The 22,341-nt window shown below is 40.8% G+C and overlaps 1 long non-coding RNA gene across 3 annotated transcripts in view; it reads left to right on the forward strand.

Moving 5' to 3' along the window:
* The window catches only part of LOC138985407 (uncharacterized), a 63,041-nt gene extending 56,250 nt beyond the window's left edge, over nt 1-6,791 (forward strand). For all 3 annotated transcript variants that reach the window (XR_011462457.1, XR_011462458.1, XR_011462459.1), the window contains 4 exons: nt 1,824-2,584; nt 4,369-4,518; nt 5,067-5,191; nt 6,611-6,791. This is a non-coding gene — a long non-coding RNA (uncharacterized lncRNA). The remainder of the gene's footprint in view (nt 1-1,823; nt 2,585-4,368; nt 4,519-5,066; nt 5,192-6,610) is intronic.
* The last annotated feature ends 15,550 nt before the right edge of the window (nt 6,792-22,341 follow it).

Consider the following 22,341-nt stretch of genomic DNA (forward strand, 5'->3'; position numbering starts at 1 on the left):
TTTCTTTTCATTTAAAAAGTTCAACTAAATCACAGATACTTTGTTGCTTTAATAGTTGTTATTATTTTTCTTCCTTAGACATGCATCATTTCTAAGACATTTGCTTCTAAAGTACTTCTTTTTTGGTCAACACGAAGTACCTTTCTCAGATGATAGCTTGTCTTCTCAATATTTGCATTTAAGTTTTCAGATAATTCTTTCCTGCCTCTGTGTCAGTGTCTGCAGTTTCCCTGGAACCCCACTAACTGCGATAGCCCACGTTCATATAGCACATACTATGCTCTAGCTTATACTCTTAGTGTTATCTCATTCAGTCCTCACAAATCTTGCTAGTATTATCCCCATTTTGCAGATGAGAAAGTTAAGGCCTGAAGAGGTTAAAAATCACCAGTGGCAAAGCTGGGATTCAAACCAAGTGGTCAAGATACATTTTCCATGTTTCTAACTAACTAACACATCATTACACCTACCCTGTGCTTTTAAAGCAACCAGTTTTCTGTAAGAAGCAATACAATTGTCTATTGCTTTCAAAAAAATTTTCCACTGGGCATCTTCCAACACGCCTGTATTGAATTTATCTCTGGATGAGATGCAAGCCTTTACCAAGAGGGTTGCCTGGTTTTCAAGTATTGGATTGTTCTATCTGATCCTGAAATATGCAAACCTAGCTAGTATAGCCTGCTAGACTAGTTTGGATACAAATAAAGTTCTGTCTTTTTTAAAAAAAAATCATCAAACTCAATTATCATTGTATCCGTAATACACTTACCTGATTCAAAATTCTGAAATTACAAAAAAGACTATGCAGTCTGAAATAGTTCCCACATGTACCTTTCACCCAGGCTCCCAGATTCTCCGTGCAAAAATTTATTCTACCGTGCAATAAACTTTTCCAGTTTCTTGAACACAGCAGAGAAAACTTACAAAATTTATTTATTTTTAATTGGATGATAAGGGCTTTACATTACTTTGTTGATTTCTGCCATACATCAACATGAATCAGCCATAGGTTTACCTATGTCCTCTCTGTCTTGAACCTCCCTCCCACCTCCCACCCCATCCCACCCCTCTAGGTTGTCACAGACAACCTGTTTGAGCTTCCTGCATCATACAGCAAATTCCCACGGCTATCTGTTTTCCATATGGTAATGTGTATGTTTCAATGATCCTCTCTCAGTTCATCCCACCCTCTTCTTCTCCCTCTGGGTTCACAAAGTCTGTTCTCTAGGTCTGCATCTCCACTGCTGCCTTACAAATAGGTTCGCCAGCACCATTTTTCTAGATTCCATACATATTTATTAATATATGATATTTGTTTTTCTCTAACTTACTTCACTCTGTATCATAGGCTGTATGTTCATCTACCTCGTTAGAACTGAGCCATATGTGTTTCTTTTTAGGCTGAGTAACATTTCATTCTATACACATACCATAACTTCTTTATCCATTCATCTCTCGATGGACATCTAGGTTGCTTCCATGTCCTAGCTAATGTAGTGCTGCAATGAACATTAAAAAGACAACATGTGTCTTTTTAAATTATGGTTTCCTTAGGTTATATGCCCAGTAATGGAATTGTGTCATATGGTAGTTTTATTCCTAATTTTTTAAGGGCTCTCCAGCCTGTTCTCCATAGTGGCTGTATCAATCTATATTCCCACCAACAAGGCAAGAGAGTTCTGTTTTCCCCACACCCTCTCCAGCATTTATTGTTTGTAAACTTTTTGGTGATGGTCATTCTGACCCGTGTGAAGTGGTATTGCATTGTAATTGTGATATTGCATTGTAGTTTTGATTTGCATTTCTCTAATACTTATATGCAGAGTACATCATGAGAAATGCTGGGCTGGAAGAAGCACAAGCTGGAATCAAGATTGCCGGGAGAAATATCAATAACGTCAGACATACAGATGACACCACTCTTATGGCAGAAAGTGAAGAGGAACTAAAAAGCCTCTTGATGAAAGTGAAAGAGGAAAGTGAAAAAGTTGGCTTAAAGCTGAACGTTCAGAAAACTAAGATCATGGCATCCGGTCCCATCACTTCATGGGAAATAGATGGGGAAACAGTGGAAACTGTGTCAGACTTTATTTTTCTGGGCTCCAAAATCACTGCAGATGGTGATTGCAGCCATGAAATTAAAAGACGCTTACTCCTTGGAAGGAAAGTTATGACCAACCTAGATAGCATATTCAAAAGCAGAGACATTACTTTGCCAACAAAGGTCTGTCTAGTCAAGGCTATGGTTTTTCCAGTAGTCATGTATGGATGTGAGAGTTGGACGGTGAAGAAAGCTGAGTGCCGAAGAATTGATGCTTTTAAACTGTGGTGTTGGAGAAGACTCTTGAGAGTCCCTTGGACTGCAGGAGATCCAATCAGACCATTCTAAAAGAGATCAGTCCTGGGTGTCCTTTGGAAGGAATGATGCTAAAGCTGAAACTCCAGTACTTTGGCCACCTCATGTGAAGAGTTGACTCATTGGAAAAGACTCTGATGCTGGATTTATATACTTTGGATTGTGGGCAGAAGGAGAAGGGGACGACAGAGGATGAGATGGCTGGATGGCATCACTGACTCGATGAACGTGAGTTTGAGTGAATTCTGGGAGTTGGTGATGGACAGGGAGGCCTGGCGTGCTGCGGTTCATGGGGTCGCAAAAAGTCGAACACGACTGAGCTACTGAACTGAACTGAATAATGACCGATGTTGAGCATCTTTTCCTGTGCTTATTAGCCATCTGTATGTCAGCTTTGGGGAAATGTCTGTTTAGGTCTTCTGCTCACTTTTTGATTGGCTTGGTTGTTTTTCTGGTACTGAGTTGCATGAGCTGCTTGTATATTTTGGAGAATTGTCCTTTGTCAGTTGCTTCATTTGCTATTATTTTCTCCCATTCTGAGGGTTGTCTTTTCACCTTGTTTATAGTTTCCTTTGCTGTGCAAAACCTTTTAAATTTAATTAGGTCCTACTTATTTTATAGACAAATAAATATGCATATTTAAAAATAATTTTGAATATGAAATATTCATTTTGCACTTAATTTCATGTCAGGCACTACACTTAACCCTTTTGCTTAATCTTTCTAATAGCTCAGTCAGGTAGATTTTACTGCATCCCATTTTGCAGATGAGAAAACTGAGGCACAAGAATCACACATACTGTACCAAACATAGCTGAGATTTGAACCCAGAGAGTCTGACTCCAGAGCCCATACTGTTAACTGCTATGATATATTGCCTTTCCCTGCTGAAGTGTTTTATGAGAAAAATGAGATACCAGATTCTTTAAAGTTTATATAGTCCACATAGGGGAAAATATCCCCATTTCTTTAGGGAGAGTAAAATATTGTACTTGTACATTTCTTTTTTTACAACATCTTTAGTGAGATATAATTTGTTTACCATAAAATTTACCCATTTAAAATGCACAATTTAATGATTTAGAGTATATTCACAGAGCTGTGTAACCATCATCACAATAAAAGTTTAGAACATTTTCATCATCTATAAAAGAAACTCTATACCCATTAACAGTCACTCTCCATCCCCACTGTCCCTATAGCACTCGGCAACCACTAACACACTTTCTGTCTCTGCGGATTTATCCATTCTGGACTTTTCACATAAATGGAATCCTACAGTATATAACCTTTTGAACTGAGTTCTTTCACTTTGTATAATATTCTCTGTTAATTGTTCTATCCCTGACATGTCCCTTTAGCAGGAAGTTAATATTTTTATCCTGTGGACTTCTCCCTGTCTCCAGTTTCTTAATCAGTTCAAAATTCTGGCACAATAATTGGTTAAACAGGTCAGTTTTGCTAATGCTTTTGTGGCTGTGCTGATATCTCATTTAAAGACTAGTCTTGCACGTTTCAGTGGACTCTTCTAGACCATGGAAGGATGCACTCACTCACCCAAATTCTGCTTGGAGTGCCACATGCTTGATCTCTGGGATCTTTTTGTTGTTGTTGATCACGTTTACATGCCTACCCACTGCTTTTTTCAAATAAGAGTCATGGTGTCAGTTGGCCAAGTTTCAAAGTGGGCGTCTAGCTCCAGCCTGGACCAGAACATCTAGATCCCTCTGTTAGAACTGGGACGATAGTGCAGTCCCATTGGTGAGTTTACTTTTAGGGTCCTTGGGGTCTTGTTTGGCTAGTGGAATTTGGATCTGGCAAATCTTGTCTCTGCTAATAGTCTTCCTTAACTTTGAATTTTAGGGAATAGGTGTTGGGGGTCTGTGTTCCTTTCTTCACAAAAAACCTTGAGGAAAATCATTCAACTTCGTATACTCTCTGCTGGCACTAGTTTAAACCTTCAAAAGTGTGTCTTATTGGAACATAAAGGTATTTGCTATGTCTACTTCTAGACCAATGACTGGCTATCAGATAAGGGAGCCGCCCTTAAAATTCTTCGAGCAAGGAAGACCATTGCCAAGGCTGCTTGCTATATCCAGCTAAGCAAAGAAGTGAAACATAGCTTCAGCAACCCACTACACAATGCAAACATTTCACATCTGGTAAATAATTCCTTTTCATTGTTTAAAAGAAATTGCATCAGCTCAGTGCTCTTCATAGTCTCCATTGACATTTCCTTGAAATTTCAGAGCTCTGTTTGTGCATTTAAAATTTTTCTTTTTGTTTTTAAATTTTTTTCGAGCTATGGTTAATATATAATGTTGTGTTAGTTTCTGCTGTACAGCCAAGTGTATCAATTATACATATATCCACTCTTTTTTAGATTCTTTTCCCATGAAGGTCATCACAGAGTGCTGAGTAGAGTTCCTGTACTAAACAGTAGGCACCTGTTAGTTATCTGTTTTATATATAATACTATGCATAGTAGTATGTGTATGTCAATCCCAATCTCCCAGTTTGTGTTTGTGCATTGAGTATGGCAGTGTGGACTTGGAAATTTGCTCACTCACATTCATTTCTCCTACCATTAAGTTAAACTCTTCTGTGTCCCTTTCAGAGAGATGGATTATCTTGCCTTTCGGGGAGGTAGATTTGACAGTCTGTATATCCCATCAACTTTTCTCTCTTTTTTTTTTTTTTTTTGACACAGTGAAGAGCAAGAAATTTAAAAGTTTAAAGAAAATTTGCAAAGATAAAGGGGAGAGCAGTTTGCAGGAGATCCACTTACTGTAAATACGCCTGCAGACGGTGTCAGCCAAGTGACTGCCAGCTGCGGTGAGTACAGCTGCTGATCGGAATGCAGAAGCATTGCTTGCAGAGCTTAGAGCTCATCAGTATGGGGTTCGGTCCTGGCCGTGCTGTGAGAGTGGGGAGCATCCCTAGTTCAGCAGGTTTAAATCCAGGGTCGCTTGTATTAGAATTCTGTTACATACGTTTGTTAATGGAGAAGATTTCTAGTACTAATATAATGAGTTGTTTTCCCTTCTTGTTGCTCTCAAGGCATTACTTTTATTATAATAGATTCTAGCTAGTTTATGAGATCAAAATGAAGCCAGTGACTGGAAAGGCAAGAAGTTACTTACTTTTTTTCTTAAGGAGGAAAGTAGATATTTCACATGTATGATTTACAGTTGTTTATCATGCAAGATGACTGACTGCTGACCCCCAAAAGTTTTCATTTTCTGGTTCAGATCTAGAAAGGGCCATACAGACAAATGTGGTAGAGTGTCATATGGAAGATTTAGATGGTCGGACTTCTGCCAGCCTTCTCAGGGTGAGGAGGCACACAGACCAGACAGAAAGCTGAGAGATCCTTCCATTGCTTGTGCCTGAGCCCCTTCTTCAGGCCAGCTGTTATGCTAGGTACTTTCCTTGTGGAAAAAGAAAATTAATAGCCCTATCTATCTACCTGTCTAATTTTGGCCTTCCAAGTGGCTCAGTGGGTAAAGAATCTGCCTGCAGAGCAGGAGACCTAGGAGATATGGGTTTGAGCCCTGGGCTGGGAAGATCCCCTGGAAGAGGGCATGGCAACCCACTCCAGTGTTCTTGCCTGGAGGAGCCCGTGGACAGAGGAGCCTGGGGGACAGCAGGCCATAGCGTCACAAAGAGTCAGCCACAACTAAAGCGACTATGCATGCATGCAGGCACACTGTTTTAATTGAAGTATAATTGGCTTACAATGTCATGTTAATTTCAGATGTACAGCAAAGCTATTCAGATGTATATGTGTATGTGTGTGTGTGTGTGTGTATATATTTATGTATATATTCTTTTCCCTTATAGGTTATTACAAAATATTGAGTAAAGTTTCCCATGCTCCCTATGCTATACAGTAGATCCTTGTTGGTTATCTATTTTATGTATAATAGTGTTATACATAATCCCAGACTCGTAATTTATCCCCGCCCCTTCCCCTTTGGTAGCCATAAATTTGTTTTCTCTATCTGTGGGTCTATTTTGTTTTGTCTGTAAGTTCATTTGTATCTTTTTCTTTCTTTTTTATTTTAGACTCCTCGTATAAGCAGTATCATATGCATTTGTCTTTCTCTGGTGTACTTCATTTAGTTTGATAATCTCTAGGCGCATCCATATTGCTGCACATGGCATTATTTCATTCTTGTGCCTGAGTGATATCCCACTGTATAAATATGCCATGTCTTAAAAGTCATATTTTTCTATTCACAATTTTTCTAGGTCACAAGTGTGGCTGAACTATTGCTATACATCTCAACAGACTTAGAGCAAATAGGAGTTGAAAAGAAGACTTAACTCAAGTAACTATGGGACTAGAAAGCCTTGGGCTAGTTCATTATCAAGATAAGAGATTAAAGGCTATTGACAAGTCAATTACTGTAAAATGACAAGCAAGAAAGAACTTTAGCCAGGTAAGACAAATGTTTTTGAAATAGTATCTGTAGGAATTCTGAATTATTAAATTTCTCACTATGTTATTTGCTGAAAAAAATAAACTCTCCTTTGCTGATCCGCCATTTAAAGTACAAGTATTTATTTCTATGGAATGTAACCTTTAATTATATGGCTAGATTTATTTCAAAATTCACTTTTTTGGTAAGAAATTCTATTTATACATTAGAAGTTCAGTAAGAAAGTGTTTTGTTAGAAAATGCTATAGAAATTGAGTTAATTTGCCTCAGTTTTGACATACACACTGATTATGAACTCCTTGTTTATGACATTTTAACTTCATTCTGTCACCTCCGTATATTGTTGTTGTTCAGTCGCTCAGTCGTGTCCAACTCTTTGCGACCCCATGGACTGCAGCACGCCAGGCCTCCCTGTCCATCACCAACTCCCGGAGCTTGCTCAAACTCATGTCCATTGAGTCCGTGATGCCATTCAACCATCTCATCCTCTGTCGTCCCCTTTTCCTCCTGCCTTCAATCTTTCCCAGCATCAGGGTCTTTTCCAACGAGTCGGCTCTTCGCATCAGGTGGCCAAAATATTGGAGTTTCAGCTTCTTCAGCATTAGCCCTTCCAATGAATATTCAGGTGACCTCAGTATATAAATGACAAGAATTTGCTTGTTAGAAAAAAGCATGAATATCTCATGCTTTGGCTTTTGTTCCTTTGTTCCCTTTAGCAAAACAGATGAGTGAGTCAAACAGATTCATTTCTAATCACATTTGAAGTTCTTTTTGTTGTGCCATTGTTATTGTTTTCAGTCCTCACAAAACCCCTCTGAGAGAAATTGCATTATTGCTGGGGAAATAACTGCTGGGAAAACTGGGGCTTAGAGGCTTAGAGACCTTCTGCTCCAAGGCAACATGGGAGGTGACAGAGCCAGGAATCAAATCCAGACCTGTCTGTACTTATGGCCCAGCTCTTTTCACGCATCAATGATGCAAATGTTAGATGTTTTATAGTAGGCTCACAGGTCTCTGGGTCTCCCTCTGAGTTTTTTTCAATCTGTTTTTTTCCTGTTGTTCATATTGTGTTATTTCCGTCATTTTGTTTTCAAGATCGCTCATTCTTTCCTTTGTCATCTCCATTCTGCTGTGAAGCTTGTCCATTGGGTTTTCATTTGGATTATTCTTCATTTCTAAAATTTCCATCTGGTTTTTTTGTTGTTGTTGTTGCTGCTGCTGACCTTTTCTATTTTTTCTCTTGTTTCAAGCATACTTGCTATTGCTTCTTGAAATATTTATACAATGGCTAAACTTACATTTCTTGTGAGACAATTCTGTCATTTCCATGTCGATATCTGTATATTAGTTTCTTAGGGCTATTGCAACAAATTACCATAGATTTGGTGGCTTCAGACAATAGAAATTTATTCTCTTACCATGTGGAGGTCAGAAATCTGAAACCATGGGCTTCCCTGGTGGCTCAGTGGTAAAGAATCCACTTGCCATTCAAGAGACATGGGTTTGATCTCTGGGTTGGGAAGATCCTCTGGGGAAGGAAATGGCAACCCACTCTAGTATTCTTATTTGGGAAGTCCCATGAACAGGGGAGCCTGGTATGTTACAATTCAAGTGGTCACAAAGAGTCTGACATGACCTTTTGACTAAACAACAACAATGATCTGAAATCAAGTGTCTGGTGGGGCTGTGCTCCTTTGAAGCCTGTAGAGGTGAATGTATCCTTGCTTCTTCCAGTATCTAGTTGGTTAAAAGACTTACAGGAAAAGTTTCTGTACTCATAATTCCATTTCTAAGGCTCTGGGTGCTTTATAGATGGCAAAATAAACAGCTTCAATTTAAGGCTGAGGTTGGCGGGGATGCAGTTACTATTGCTTCTGCTACTTTTGGGAGACAGAAGAATTTGGGTTGTTTCCATTGACATTTTTGGTTCATTGCTGTGTTTGTGGTCTTATTGGGGCAGCCATGAAGGTTGTTGAGCATCAGCAAACTGCTTGGACAATCTAATCCTGAATAAAGATTCAGACTTTCTTTAATGAATCCTGCCTCCTTAGCATCAATCCCCTTCATCTTTTCATCACCGATCCCAGTGCCATTGCTCTTCTGTCTTGCCTGAACAATTGTCAGTTTCTACTCCTAATTTTTCTTGTATACCTACCCATGGAGAAGGCAATGGCACCCCACTCTAGTACTTTTGCCTGGAAAATCCCATGGATGGAGGAGCCTGGTAGGCTGCAGTCCAGGGGTCGCTGAGGGTTGGACACGACTGAGAGACTTCACTTTCACTTTTCACTTGCATGCATTGGAGAAGGAAAGGGCAACCCACTCCAGTGTTCTTGCCTGGAGAATCCCAGGGACGGGGGAGCCTGGTGGGCTGCTGTCTATGGGGTTGCACAGAGTCGGACACGACTGAAGTGACTTAGCAAAATACCTACCCTAGAAAAGTGAAAGTGTTAGTTGCTTAGTCGTGTCTGACTCTTTGTGACCCCATGGACTGTAGCCCGCCAGGCTCCTTTGTCCTATTCTCCAGGCTAGAATACTGAAGTGACTAGCTGTTTCCTTCTCCAGGGGGTCTTCCCAACTCTGGAATCGAGCCCCAGTCTCCTGCATTGGAGGCAGAATTTTAACCATCTGAGCTACCAAGGAAGCCCCATAATATAGTTAAAGGTATTAAAAATATTTAAGATAGTATAAATTAACTGCATGAATGTGGTCCCAGACCACTTCTGCCCATGTTTCCTGACACAGAGAAGAAGCTGAAGAATAGAGTCGGTGTTTAGAATGAAACAGAAATGAGAGGTTGAGAGAAAGGCCTGGGTATTGGATCTCTGAGGTCTGTCTTTTATTAGCCAGTAACCTGGTAAAGTTAATTAACTTCTGTAAACTCTGTATTTTTTAACCTATGAAATAGGGAAATTAATACTACTTATCCAATAGAGTTCTTATGAAAGATTATGTGAAATACAAAGCATAAAAAGTGCATAAAAAGTGCTTAACAGTGCCTGGCTAGAGTAAATGCTCAATAAACTTTAGTAGAATTCATTATAGCTAAAGGTAGAAGACAGCTTCCTCCTCTTTTTTCTCATCCATAGTGATTGGGGCTTCTCTGTCAGTATTTAGGCTTAAGCTCCCAAGTGGTGCAGTGGTAAAGGATCTGCCTGCCAATGCAAGAAACGCAGGAGACTCAGGTTTGATCCCTGCCTTTGGAAGATCCCCTGGAGGAGGAAATGGCAACCCACTCCAGTATTCTTGCCTGAAAAATTCCATGGACAGAGGATCCTGGTGGGCTATCATCAATGGGGTTGCAAAGAGTTGGACACGTGTGAGTGCACGCACACACGGACACACACGCATCACTGACTGTGGGACCAATTTCCGGTCCCCAGTATCCTCTTAGCCCATCTGTCAGGCTCATTACCATCCTTTGATGTCTCACTTTACTCATCCTTATTCCTTTAAACATTTAAGTAAATTCAGTCTTAACAAACATACTTTGAGAATATTTTCATTTAATTGCAATAAGATTGAAATATTTAAGGTACTAAAATGCATTAGGAGATGGGACCAGTGAAGATTTTTTTTTCCCATTTTTGGAAATCGAATACATTGAAACACAAAATAATTTTGATTGTTTCAAGTATCACATTACCAAGTGGGTACCTTACAGGAAGAATGTGTTTGACAAGGGCATTCTGTAGGCAATTCAGCCTGCTCAGCACAATTGCTCCAAAAAGTTGAAATGTTTTTTCTCTTATTAACAGACTGACTTCATATTTTTGTGGGAAAACTGATACTTTCCTTTGTAGTGTCCTCTTAAGATGCATATGAACTCTATTTTAAAGCGGGCAGCCAGTGACCTTATTGCATTTCTCTCTTCTGACCCAGTTTTTAAAAGAAATGCAGCCTCAGCACCTCTCTTATCTTTTCCTTTAGCTGCTTGAGATCTAAGCAAAATTCCCCCAGAATACATCAGTGAGGTTGGTCTGGGGAGACTCTAATGATCTCTGCTATTTCTCTTTAGTATAGAGAAATATTAAAGGCTGTTTTGACTGCCCCAGTGGACATAATCATTGGAAAGAGCAGAGTCAGTGATGGCAAAGTAATAAAGGAACCCTGGACAACATGAAGGGCCCTTGGTCCTAGTCTTCATTCCATCAATTGCTGTGCACCTGGCTATGTTTTTTTTCCTTCTAGATATCTTTTTCCTCATCTGTAAAATGAGAAGCTTTTACTAAAGAATCTTTAGGATCCATAACACAAGTGTACTTTATAGCCAACAGATAACCTCAATATTTCAGGATCAACATGAATATGAATTTGACACTCTTTATTGAAAGTGGAAGTGAAATCCCTCAGTCATGTGAGACTCTTTGCAATCCCATGGACTGTAGCCTACCAGGCTCCTCCATCCATGGGATTTTCCAGGCAAGAATACTGGAATGGGTTGCCATTTCCTTCTCCAGGAGACTTTCCTGACCCAGGAACTGAACTTGGGTCTCCTGCATTGTAGGCAGATGCTTTACCGTCTGAGCCACCAGGGAAGTCCCATTGGGTATAGTTTAATTCACGCCTTGTTAACTGCAAGAACAGAAACCTATCAGACTAGTCCAGAGATAAAGGGAGACTATTGAAGGACTGCAAGGAACTTTACTGAAGGCATCCCAGGATAGGAGGTGAAGTTCTGCCAGGCCACAGGGGAGCTAGGGAGAGTCAGGAACAGAGCCGCCCCATTCCAGAATTTCTCAGCGCTGCCTCAGTTGGACATTTGGTCTGTTCCTCTGCTTTCTACTACAGACAGGTTGGTTTCTTCGAATTAATTTTGAATTTTTAGCTCCCTTGTAATTCTGAGTTGTCTTGGCACAGTGCTGATGCTGATTAACCCTTGACATTTTTGCTATTTAAAATTTTATTTTATATTGGATTATGATTGATTTACAATCTTGTGTTAGTTTCATGTGTACAGCAAAGTGATTCAGTTATACACATACACACATCTATTCTTTTTCAAATTCTTTTCCCATTTAGGTATTATAGAATATTGAGCAGAGTTCCCTGTGCTATATACTAGATTCTTATTGGTTATCTCTTTTATTTATAGTTAGTGTATATATGTTAATCCCAACCTCCTAATTTATATCTCTTCTCCCATCTTTCCCCTTGGGTAACCATATGTTTGTTTTCTAAGTCTGTATAAGCTCCATGATGTTTAACTAAAAGATCTGATACCTCTCATGATCCAACTTCTTTAGCCCTTTAGAGATCTTCTTCTTCTATAGCCTTTAGAAGAGAGTGCCCAGTTTGAGTCAGGCATCCATCCTGGGTCCCACCAGTGGTGGCTGGGGGCCATGCAGTGCTCAGAGTCACTCCTGTCACAGGCTGTGTGTAGGGGTACAGGCATTGAGACGGTGATGGGCGTGTCTACTAAAGGCCTAAGGAAATCCAATCTAGGGGCCCGGGGGCTTGAGTGGACCTTCATCTCATTTATGAAAATCCACTGGAGAGATTGGGGGTGGGCAGACACTAAAGAGGCTCCTAGTCAATCAGTTGCTCAGCAATACTCAGTAAAGACCCTTACAGACAGATGACATCTGTGTATTCCAGTAATCTATGCAGAGTGCCTGGTGGGGCGCTTACCACTGAGCACGTGCTGTGTGATTGACGACTCCCCTCTCAGTTGAGCTGTAAAAATAAAATGTCCTTTTATCTAGTGATGTATAGGGGAAATGGGATGGGCCTTTGAATTCCAAACAAGGGAGAGCTCTTGGGTTGAAGCTGGAGGTCAGAAAAATCTCAGGTGACTGTCTAGCCTTGAGGGGTGGATAGAATTCACACAGGATACAGAGAGAGGGGTGAAGAATGCATTCAGATTTCAGGAATATAAAGAGAGAGAGAGGCCAGCTGCTGAGATTTGTGGAGCAGAGAGCAGGCCGTTTCTGGTTGGGGAGTTTGCCAAGTAGATAGCAAAGGCCCTAACGCTTCAGGATGGAAGGCTCGCCCAGGGACTGTTCGTGAGTTGGGTGAAAGGTAGAGCCGTTCCTTGATAGGCAGACTCCTAGGTGTTCACTGAGCACGACTTGGCTCAGAAATACTGTCAGTGGCCCAGTTTGCCATGAGGTCCAGCACATAAGGCACTTGATGACCTGGCACTTAGATGATTCAGAGGCTTATTATGTAAGCAGTGAAAAGGTACTTAAAGTACTACTTCTCAGAAGAAAGACTCCTTGAAGGCAGGTAGATGCCCTGGTAGCAGATGAGAGCTGGCTAGCGGGCATACTTATGACCCAGAAAGTGAACATAAAGGGTTCCACACTGAGACTGTTCTGTTGAGATCAAATAGATCATATTGCCAAAAAGTTTTTAAGAATGGAAAAGTTCATTATAAAGGCTTACCAGATATAAAACTTATTTTTTTTTCTCTAAATTACTCCATCACTTAAAAGTCTAGTGTGTCCTGAGTTTCACAGGTGCTTATGTTTCTTACTGAATATAGGATTCCCCACCTTGGGGATGATAGAGGTGGATACGCTATCTCTGTTGGGTCCTGCTGTTGCGAAACACACATAGCCCTGTGTATCAGTTATCTGCTGCTGTGTAACGAATTACTCCAAACCTAGCAACCTAAAACAATGAACATTTATTCAGTTACTGAGAGTGAGGCATCCAGGAATGGCTTAGCTGAATGGTTTTGGTACAGGGTCTCTAATAAGGTTGCAGTTAAGCTGTTGGCCGTTATCTGAAGGCTTAACTACAGTTATCTGAAGGCTTAACTTGGGCTAAAGTATCCGCTTCCAAGCTCTTTCACACGGGTTTTCTGGTTCTTTGCTGGATTTTGGCTGGAGACATCATTTCCTCACCACATGGACCTCTCCTAGGTGGCCTGAGGCCTCCTAATATGTCTTGAGAAGTGAGAGAGGAAGAGTGAGAGGGAGAGACAGAGAAAGAGAGAGAGGACCTCCCAAGACTGAAGCCAGTCTTTTTTGTCATCTAATCTTATAAACAATGTGCTATTATTTCTGCTGACTGCTGTAGGTCACACAGCCCAATCCTGGGACAACATGCCTTGGTCCAGGGACCAACTGGTCATCTTGGAGGCTGGCTATCATATCATGAAGCTTTGGGTAAGACAGCTAACTTCTCTGAATCTCCTCTTCCCCTCCATTAAACAGGAATAAAGACATGAGCTAGAAGTGCTGACTTCATGGAGTCAGGTGATGGATGAGAAAGCCCTTTGTAAACTGTAAAATCTATTGGATGAAAAAGTTGATACATGATCTGGAGGTGAGAACTAAAAGGCAAAAAACAGTGGGAAATTCCAGCCCAGCAGAGGGGAATCCTGAGTTCTCTTAAGCCATAAAACCCTTCCCCTTCTCACAGACACGGTAAGTCCCCCTAGGGCTTGGCAGATGGAGACTATGTAGAGTTTGGGGTTGGAGTGCCTTTTTTTTTTTTTTCTTGGAATAATAAACTTCATGTTTCTAAGGAAAATAAATGAAGAAACAAGTCTTCCTGCAAGGTTTAAAAGGTTTGAGGCCATCAGCTTGTTCTTACAATACAGTTTGTTAATGCATCAATTGTCAATGAATTTAAAACATGTGGATTCAATTTTACTGAAAGGGTTCATCACTTGCAAAAATATATTTGGGGTTCCATTGAATGCAAGGACATCTAATAAAAGTGCCCATGTCCTGAGCTCACATACCCTTTTTCAGGCCAGCATCAGAGGCAGACATTCTTGCCCACAAACTGGCTGGGCTTATTCCTCATTTGCATGTTACCTCTTGACATGATTAGAGCTGAGTTTAAGTAGATAATTTTGACAAAAATGTGCAAGATTGATTAGAAAGTAGGTACACACTGGTCAGAATGACCATCACCAAAAAAAATCTACAAACAAAAAATGCTGGAGAAGATGTAGAGAAAAGGGAACGCTCCTACACTGTTGGTGGGAATGTAAATTGGTGCAGCCACTTGGAGAACAGTACAGAGGTTCCTTAAAAAACTGAAAACAGAACTGCCATCTGATCCAGCAGTCCCACTCCTGGGCGTACACCCAGAGAGAACCATAATCCCAAAGGATACTTGCACCCCTGTGTTCACTGTAGCCCTATTTGCCACAGCCAGGACGTGGAAGAAACAAACGCTCATTGATGGAGGATGGACAAAGGAGACACGGTACATATACACAATGCAGTGTTCTTAGACATAAAAAAGAATGAAGTAATGCCATTTGCAGTGATATGGATGGATCTAGAGACTGTCATATCATATGATATCGCTTATATATGAAATCTAAGAAACGGGACAAACGAACTTATTTACAAAATAGAAATAGAGAGTCACAAATGTAGAAAACAAAGTTATGGTTACCAAGGGGGGAAGGGGTAGATACATTGGGAGATTTGGATTGACATGTACACACTATATAAAATAGATCACTAATAAGAACCTACTATATAATGCAGGCTCAGATGGTAAAGAATCCACCTGCAATGTGGGAGACCTGGGTTTGCTCCCTGGGTTGGGAAGATCCTCTGGAGGAGGGCATGGCAACCCACTCCAGTATTTTTGCCTGGAGAATCCCCATGGACAGAGGAGCCTGGTGGGCTACAGTCCGTGGGGTCACAAAGAGTCCGACATGACTGAGTGACTAAGCACACACATACAGCGCAGGAAACTCTTTTCAACCTCTGTAATGACCTATTTGGGAAAAGAATCCAAAGAAGAGTGTATGTGTGTAATGGATTCACTTTGCTGTACACCCAAATCTAACACAACATTGTAAACCAACTATATTCTAATGAAAATTAATTTAGTGGAGGGAGTGGGTAATGGTAAACTAGATAATTACACCCAAATAACCATTTTGTTCAAGCCGCTAAAATAGCCAAGACAAATCTAAAAATTATTTTCTTTAAAGTGTGAAGGAACTAAAAAGATAACGAGGAACTACAAACTACGGTCTTGGCAGACACAGGAAACTAGAAAGATGAGATCATCTTTTAAGACCACTTTATATACACTATCATGTGTAAAATAGTTACTAAAGTAGAAGAAAGAAATGAGAATCTAAAAATTAACACAGACTGAGAAAGTAAAATCTGCCCCGCCATGTTGGCATCAGGTGGACATAGCCACAGATAGAGCTAGCTGCAAAGTTAGTAGGAGACAATGTTTGTCCAAGGACATGCTGCCCTTGTAAAATGTCATAACGACTTCTTTCTTTAAGTGATTCCTGCTTTCTTACCTGTGAACAGTACTTTTTTTCCTCTGAAATCTTTTGTTACTTGAAATTATATCAACAAGAATGAAACATCTCACTTTTGCCAAAGGATCTGAGCCACTTTGATAAAGAGAAGGAACCTCAAGCTTCAGTCTATCTGCAGAGTTTCAGGTAATTGGTTGCTAGACACAGCATTCCATATCTATCTTAACTTTTAGTGTCTAAGGAAACAGGACCCTGAATCCACTTTTCAGTCCAGGCTTGTTTTGCTTTGAGCCTGTCCCAGCACTGCTTCTTTTAAGTTTCAACTAAACTCCACCTTTCCCCCAAATTCTGTAACTTTGTCATTTCTGTTGTTTGGTGAGATGTTTATGGTTCTTCTGTCATTTCCCTGGTGGTTGGTGGTGGTTTAGTTGCTAAGTGGAGTCTGACCCTTGCAAGCCCATGGACTATAGCCCGTCAGACTTCTCTGTCCATGGGTTGTCCAGGCAAGAATACTGGAGTGGATTGCCGTTTCCTTCTCCAGGGGATCTTCCTGATCAAGGAACTGAACCCAGGTCTCCTGCACTGCAGGAGGATTCTTTGCTGACTGAGCCACCAGGGAAGCCCTCTTAATCTGACTTTATAGAGCTATGGGGTTTGCTGCTGGTTGTCTTACACTGATGGGTTAGTAGAGGAAGAAGTCATTTTTCCACTTCTGACAGTGACTGTAAGCCCTTACAGCTTTGATGTTGGTTTCTGCAGCATCAATGGGGTTAACTCCAGAGCTTCTGATTAAAAGTGGTGGGTGAGTTTCAATAGCAGTGGCAAGAGCAGTGGCAATCACGTGGGTTAGTGGGCTCTGAACTGGGACACGAAGCAGCTTCCTGGTCTCTGGGTGACTTACTCTTTTCCTCTTGTTCCTCTAATTCTTCTAACATTTTACAACCAATTCTCTCTTCTGCTTTTTTCATCCTTTCGTCTATTTTTAATCTTGATAGATTCTTTTAACCTAATTTTCAGTTCAGTAATTCTTCAGCTGTGTCTAATTTAGGATTAAAGCCAACTATTGAATGACTTTTTTTGTTACTGCTTTAATTTTCACTTCTAAAATTTCCAGGTTTTTTTTTTCCCCCAAATCTGTTGTTACTTTTTTAGTCTCCATTTTCTGAATTTTTGGCCTTATCTGTACTTTTAATTTGTATGCTCTTAATAACATGCTGTGTGTGTGTGTGTGTGTGTGTGTGTATTTGATAGAACTACTAAGAGAAATAAATAAATCTGCTGTCATAATGGAAAATGACAAAAATCTCTCTCTCAGTAATTGATAGAATAAACAGACAAAACTTAAAAATAATATAGATGTGAATAGCACAGCTTACAAAACTACTTAATTCCCATATATAGAACACTGTACCCAACTGAAAAATGTTTATTATTTTTTAATTACATGGAGAATAGTTACAGAAATTGACTATAGACCTATAGATCTATACATTCATTAGGGAAGATATGTATCAAAGATGTCAGTTTGCTGGGAGCCAGCATATTGCATATTGAGTGCATATTGCATATTGCATATTGAGTGCAGCACTTTCCACAGCATCATCTTTCAGGATCTGGAATAGCTCAACTGGAATTCTACCACTGCCGGGAGCCAGCGTGAGGAGCTCCACCCATGACAAAGGTCATGAGGAAGGAGGCTCGGCATACGCAAAGGCGGGATCGAGCCTCAGGAGTCCCCCTGGAAATTCTTGAGCATTTACACCCAAAACCAGAGTCTGCCTACTTTCTGCTTTGTGCTTTCACCTACACCTCTGACTTTACAGGGGGCTGTCCCCCACAACCTCTCTCTGAAAAAAGAGTTAGCTTACAGCTCCAGTTAATAATTCCTGGATGTGACAGTGTTTCAACCTACAAACTCCTTTGGAAGTCCCCTAGCCTGCCTGAATAGGTTTTTCCAGCCACATGTGATTGCTCAGAGCCTCCCAACTGTGAGAGGCATGAGATGTTCTAAACTGTCTAAACACAGATTCCTTTGAGTAGTTAAAAGATTGATTAGAAATTGTATTGGTGAAGGGATTTTCACTTGTTGGGCCAATGTTTGCTGCTAAGTTTCCATATCCCTTACCTGCTGTGTCCCTGGCAGTGTATTGATTAATATAATTGGTGTAAATAGTAGCTTTAATGTTTGTCACCTGGGACCCCTGAGTTAATTCTTTTTCTTGTTATAGCCCACCACACCTTTGCTCTGTAGGAATGCAACTTTATCTAATGCTTTTGGAGGGTGGCTCCTGACCAATCACCTTTAGAGAAAAATAAGTTTTCTGAAGAAAGGGTCTTAAAATGTTAACAGGCCTCCGGGCCAGAAGATGATACAAATCACCTAAGCTTTTGCATATGATAAGTTTGCAGGAAGAAAGCCTGGCTTGCTGCATGACTCTACCCCTTCCCCCATTATCTATGCATAACTTAAGGTATAAAAACTACTTTGGAAAATAAAGTGCGGGCCTTGTTCACCAAACCTTGGTCTCCCCATGTCGTTCTTTCTCTTACCTTCTGGCTGAATTATTCAGCCTCTTTTCTTCACTGAATTTCCTCACTGAGCTATCCTTATTCTATTACTCTATATCTTTGATAAATATTTAAATAAATAGGTCGCCTATGCCATCTCTCCTTCGAATACCCTGGATCAGCCGGGGCTGGACCCTGGCATCAGTTCTTCCAAATGGGTCTATAGATTCAATGCAATCCCATTGAGAATACCAGCAAAGTATTTTCCAGAACCCAACAAGCTTATTTTAAAATTTGTACTAAAACTAAAAGAATGAGAAGCGATATTCTTAAAAAAAAAAAAAAAAAAACTTAGCCTACTCATTGTTAAAATTTATAAATTTATAGTAATTAAGACTAGTCTAGTATTGGCAAAGGGGACTTCCCAGGTGGCCCAGCAGTAAAGAATTCACGAAAGAGATGGGCTTGATCCCTGTAGTAGGGGTCCCCTGTAGTAGGAAAGACCCCCTGTAGTAGGAAATGGCAACCTGCTCCAGGACACTTGCCTGGAATACCCATGGACAGAAGAGCCTGGCGGGCAACAGTCCCTGGAGTCGCAGAGTCAGATATAACTGAGCATGCATGCAAACCTGACATACAAAGTATTGGCAAAAAGCTTAAAAAAACCAACCAATGGAACAGAAGAGAGGACCCAGATATTCACTGATGTATGTATGGACTTGAGTTGTGACAAAGGAAACCATAGACTAGAAAAAGAATGTTTTTCCCAATAAATAGAGTTAGGGTAATTGGATAGTCGTGCAGGCAAAAATGAAATAGGATCCTTTTCTCATTTTACATGTAAAAACAATTCCAGGCATATACAGACCTAAGTGTAAATGGAAAAACATAAAAGCTTTTAGAATGTAACATAGGTGAGCATCTTTAAGACCTCAGAATGTGGAAAAAACAAGACAGACGAGTCACTAACTGTAAAATAAAGAATTGATATATCTGATGACATTAAAATTAAGATATTTTGCTCACCAAAAGACAAATAATGAGAGACAAAAAGCAAGCTACAGAGTGGGAGAATAATTCCGTAACATATCTAACAAAGAAAAGGTTTGTATCTAGAATCTATTTCAAAACTCCTTCAGATGAATAATAAAAATGCATGTTATCTATTAACAATAGAAAAACTTTGGAAACACTTCAACCATAGTTTATTATCTGCTGCTGCTGCTGCTAAGTCACTTCAGTTGTGTCTGACTCTGTGCGACCCCATAGATGGCAGCCGACCAGGCTCCCCCGTCCCTGGGATTCTCCAGGCAAGAACACTGGAGTGGGTTGCCATTTCCTTCTCCAATGCATGAAAGTGAAAAGTGAAAGTGAAGTTGCTCAGCTGTAGCTTCTACCATTAGATTGTCATCTTAGCAAGGACAGGACTGTTTTGTCTGTTTTATGTTATGTACCTGAATGCCCAGGCTTCCCATGTAGCTCAGCTGGTAAAAAATCTGCCTCTAATGCAGGAGACCCTGGATCTATTCCTGGGTCGGGAGGATCTTCTGGAGAAGGGTTAGGGTACCCACTCCAGTATTCATGGGCTTCCCTGGTGGCTCAGACAGTAAAGAATCCACCTGCAATGCAGGAGACCTGGGTTTGATCCCTGGGTTGGGAAGATCCCCTGGAGGAGGGTATGGCTACCCACTCCAGCATTTTTGCCTGGAGAATCCCATGGACAGAGGAGCCTTGTGGGCTACAGTCCATGGGGTTGCAAAGAGTCAGACACGACTGAGCAACTTAGCAGAGCACAGCACCTGAATGCCCAGGACAGCACATAATTGGCACATAATTGTTGCTCAAAAAATATTTATTGAATATCCTCATTTAACTCTCATAACAAACCCACAATTGAAGGACTGCTACTCTTCCTAAATTACAATGAGGAATCAGAGGCTCAGAGAGCTCAAAAATGGCCCATCCAGTCTCTCTAGATAGCAATTAATAAGGGCAAGACCCAAATTCGTACCTTCAGATGCCAGAAGCCCATTTTGTGTCCACTGTATTACCTGAGCCTCTTTACAATCCTGCTAATGGCCAGTCATGGGTAGCCAGGTGAGAGTACTTCAACATGCAGGCCCCAGGTAACTTACACTTTACACGAAAGACTACATCAGGCCAACATAAGTGGCTCAGAATAATGGAAATTGTCAGATCCTGGTCATCTAATTTAACAGTTTTCCAATGAGATGTTTCCCTCAAGGGGCAGGGCTGCTTAGCCTCCATTCCACAGAGTAAATGAAGAGGCTTTCTTCTCTGGCTTGACCATTTACTCTTTCCTTATGAGATAATCTGAATGAAACTACAGTTTTCTTCATCTGCTAACATTCAAAAGGCTCAGCTAAGAACTCTCTTTCCTTGTCTTCTGCCAGTATTCTTTATTACAGGCTCTGAGCTTGATGTACAATTAATGCAAGGTTGATTATATTGAGATTATAAGAATTTACAGTGGTTTACTCATTCTTAGATTTAAACAATGTCATATAGGATAAAGCTTCATGAAAATGCCAGCCATTTATCTTGAGTTCCATGTAGGCCAGTCAGATCTAAGAGCAGAGTGCAGCATATTGACCTCCAGGGCTAGGACCTGCCATGGAGGGTAGACACGTTCCAGCCTCCTGACTGGCCACAGGATGGAGAAAGACTCCTAGGAGTCTTGAATGAATCGATCTTTGAAAGAAGGCAGTTTTTGTTTTTGTTTTCCCACAAGGAGATTTTTTGCAGTGTTTAAGAGAAATTAGTACCCAGGAAGTTTGAGAGTCACACAGGAAAGATGCTCCCTTCACTGTCACAGTAATTCAAAGATATTACTTCCATTCTGAGCTTCAAATCAGATTGTTGCTTGATTAAAGAATAGGGCTCCTTTGTGTCTATATGTTTGCTCTTTCCCATAGGTTACCACCTTTTCTCTCACTTTTCAAAGCCCTTTCCATTCTTCATGATCTGCCTTTTTAATGACTCATGCTGTCTAAGGTTGGCTGGTCAGGAGGATAAGAAATTGTGGCTGTGTATTACCAGAAATGGGGCTTCTATGGTGGTTTAGTGGTAAATAATCCACCTGTCAATGCAGGATATGTGAGTCTGATCCCTTAGTTGGGTAGATCCCCTGACAAGGAAACGGCAACCCACTCTAGTATTCTTGCCTAGGAAATCCCCTGGACAGAGGAGCCTGGCAGGCTGCCATCCATGGGTGGCAAAAGAGTAGGGCATGACTTACTGACTAAACAACAACATTACTAGAGCAGAGGCACAGACACACCTGGATAGTGAGCTGCCTAACAATAGGACCAGCATCCAAAACAGTCCAGTCGCTCAGTCGTGTCCGACTCTTTGCGACCCCATGGACTGCAGCATGCCAGGCTTCCCTGTCCATCGCCAACTCCTGGAGCTTACTCAAATTCACGTCCATTGAACTGGTTATGCCATCCAACCATCTCATCCTCTGTTGCCCCCTTCTCCTCCTGCCTTCAATCTTTCCCAGCATCAGGGTCTTTTCCAGTGAGTCAGTTCTTAGCATCAGGTGGCCAAAGTATTGGAGTTTCAGCTTCAACATCAATCCTTCCAATGAATATTCAGGACTGATTTCCTTTAGGATGGACTGGTTGGATCTCCTTGCAGTCCAAGGGACTCTCAAGAATCTTCTCCAACACTACGGTTCAAAAGCATCAATTCTTCGGTGCTAAGCTTTCTTTATAGTTCAACTCTAACATCCAAAACTTGATTTTCTGGTTATTTCCATCCCCAGGTATGGATCTGTCTGGTGGGGTTATGCCCAGTCATCTCTGAAC

Source organism: Bos mutus, chromosome 24 (genome assembly GCF_027580195.1).
Source record: "Bos mutus isolate GX-2022 chromosome 24, NWIPB_WYAK_1.1, whole genome shotgun sequence".
NCBI classification, from domain to species: Eukaryota; Metazoa; Chordata; class Mammalia; order Artiodactyla; family Bovidae; genus Bos; species Bos mutus.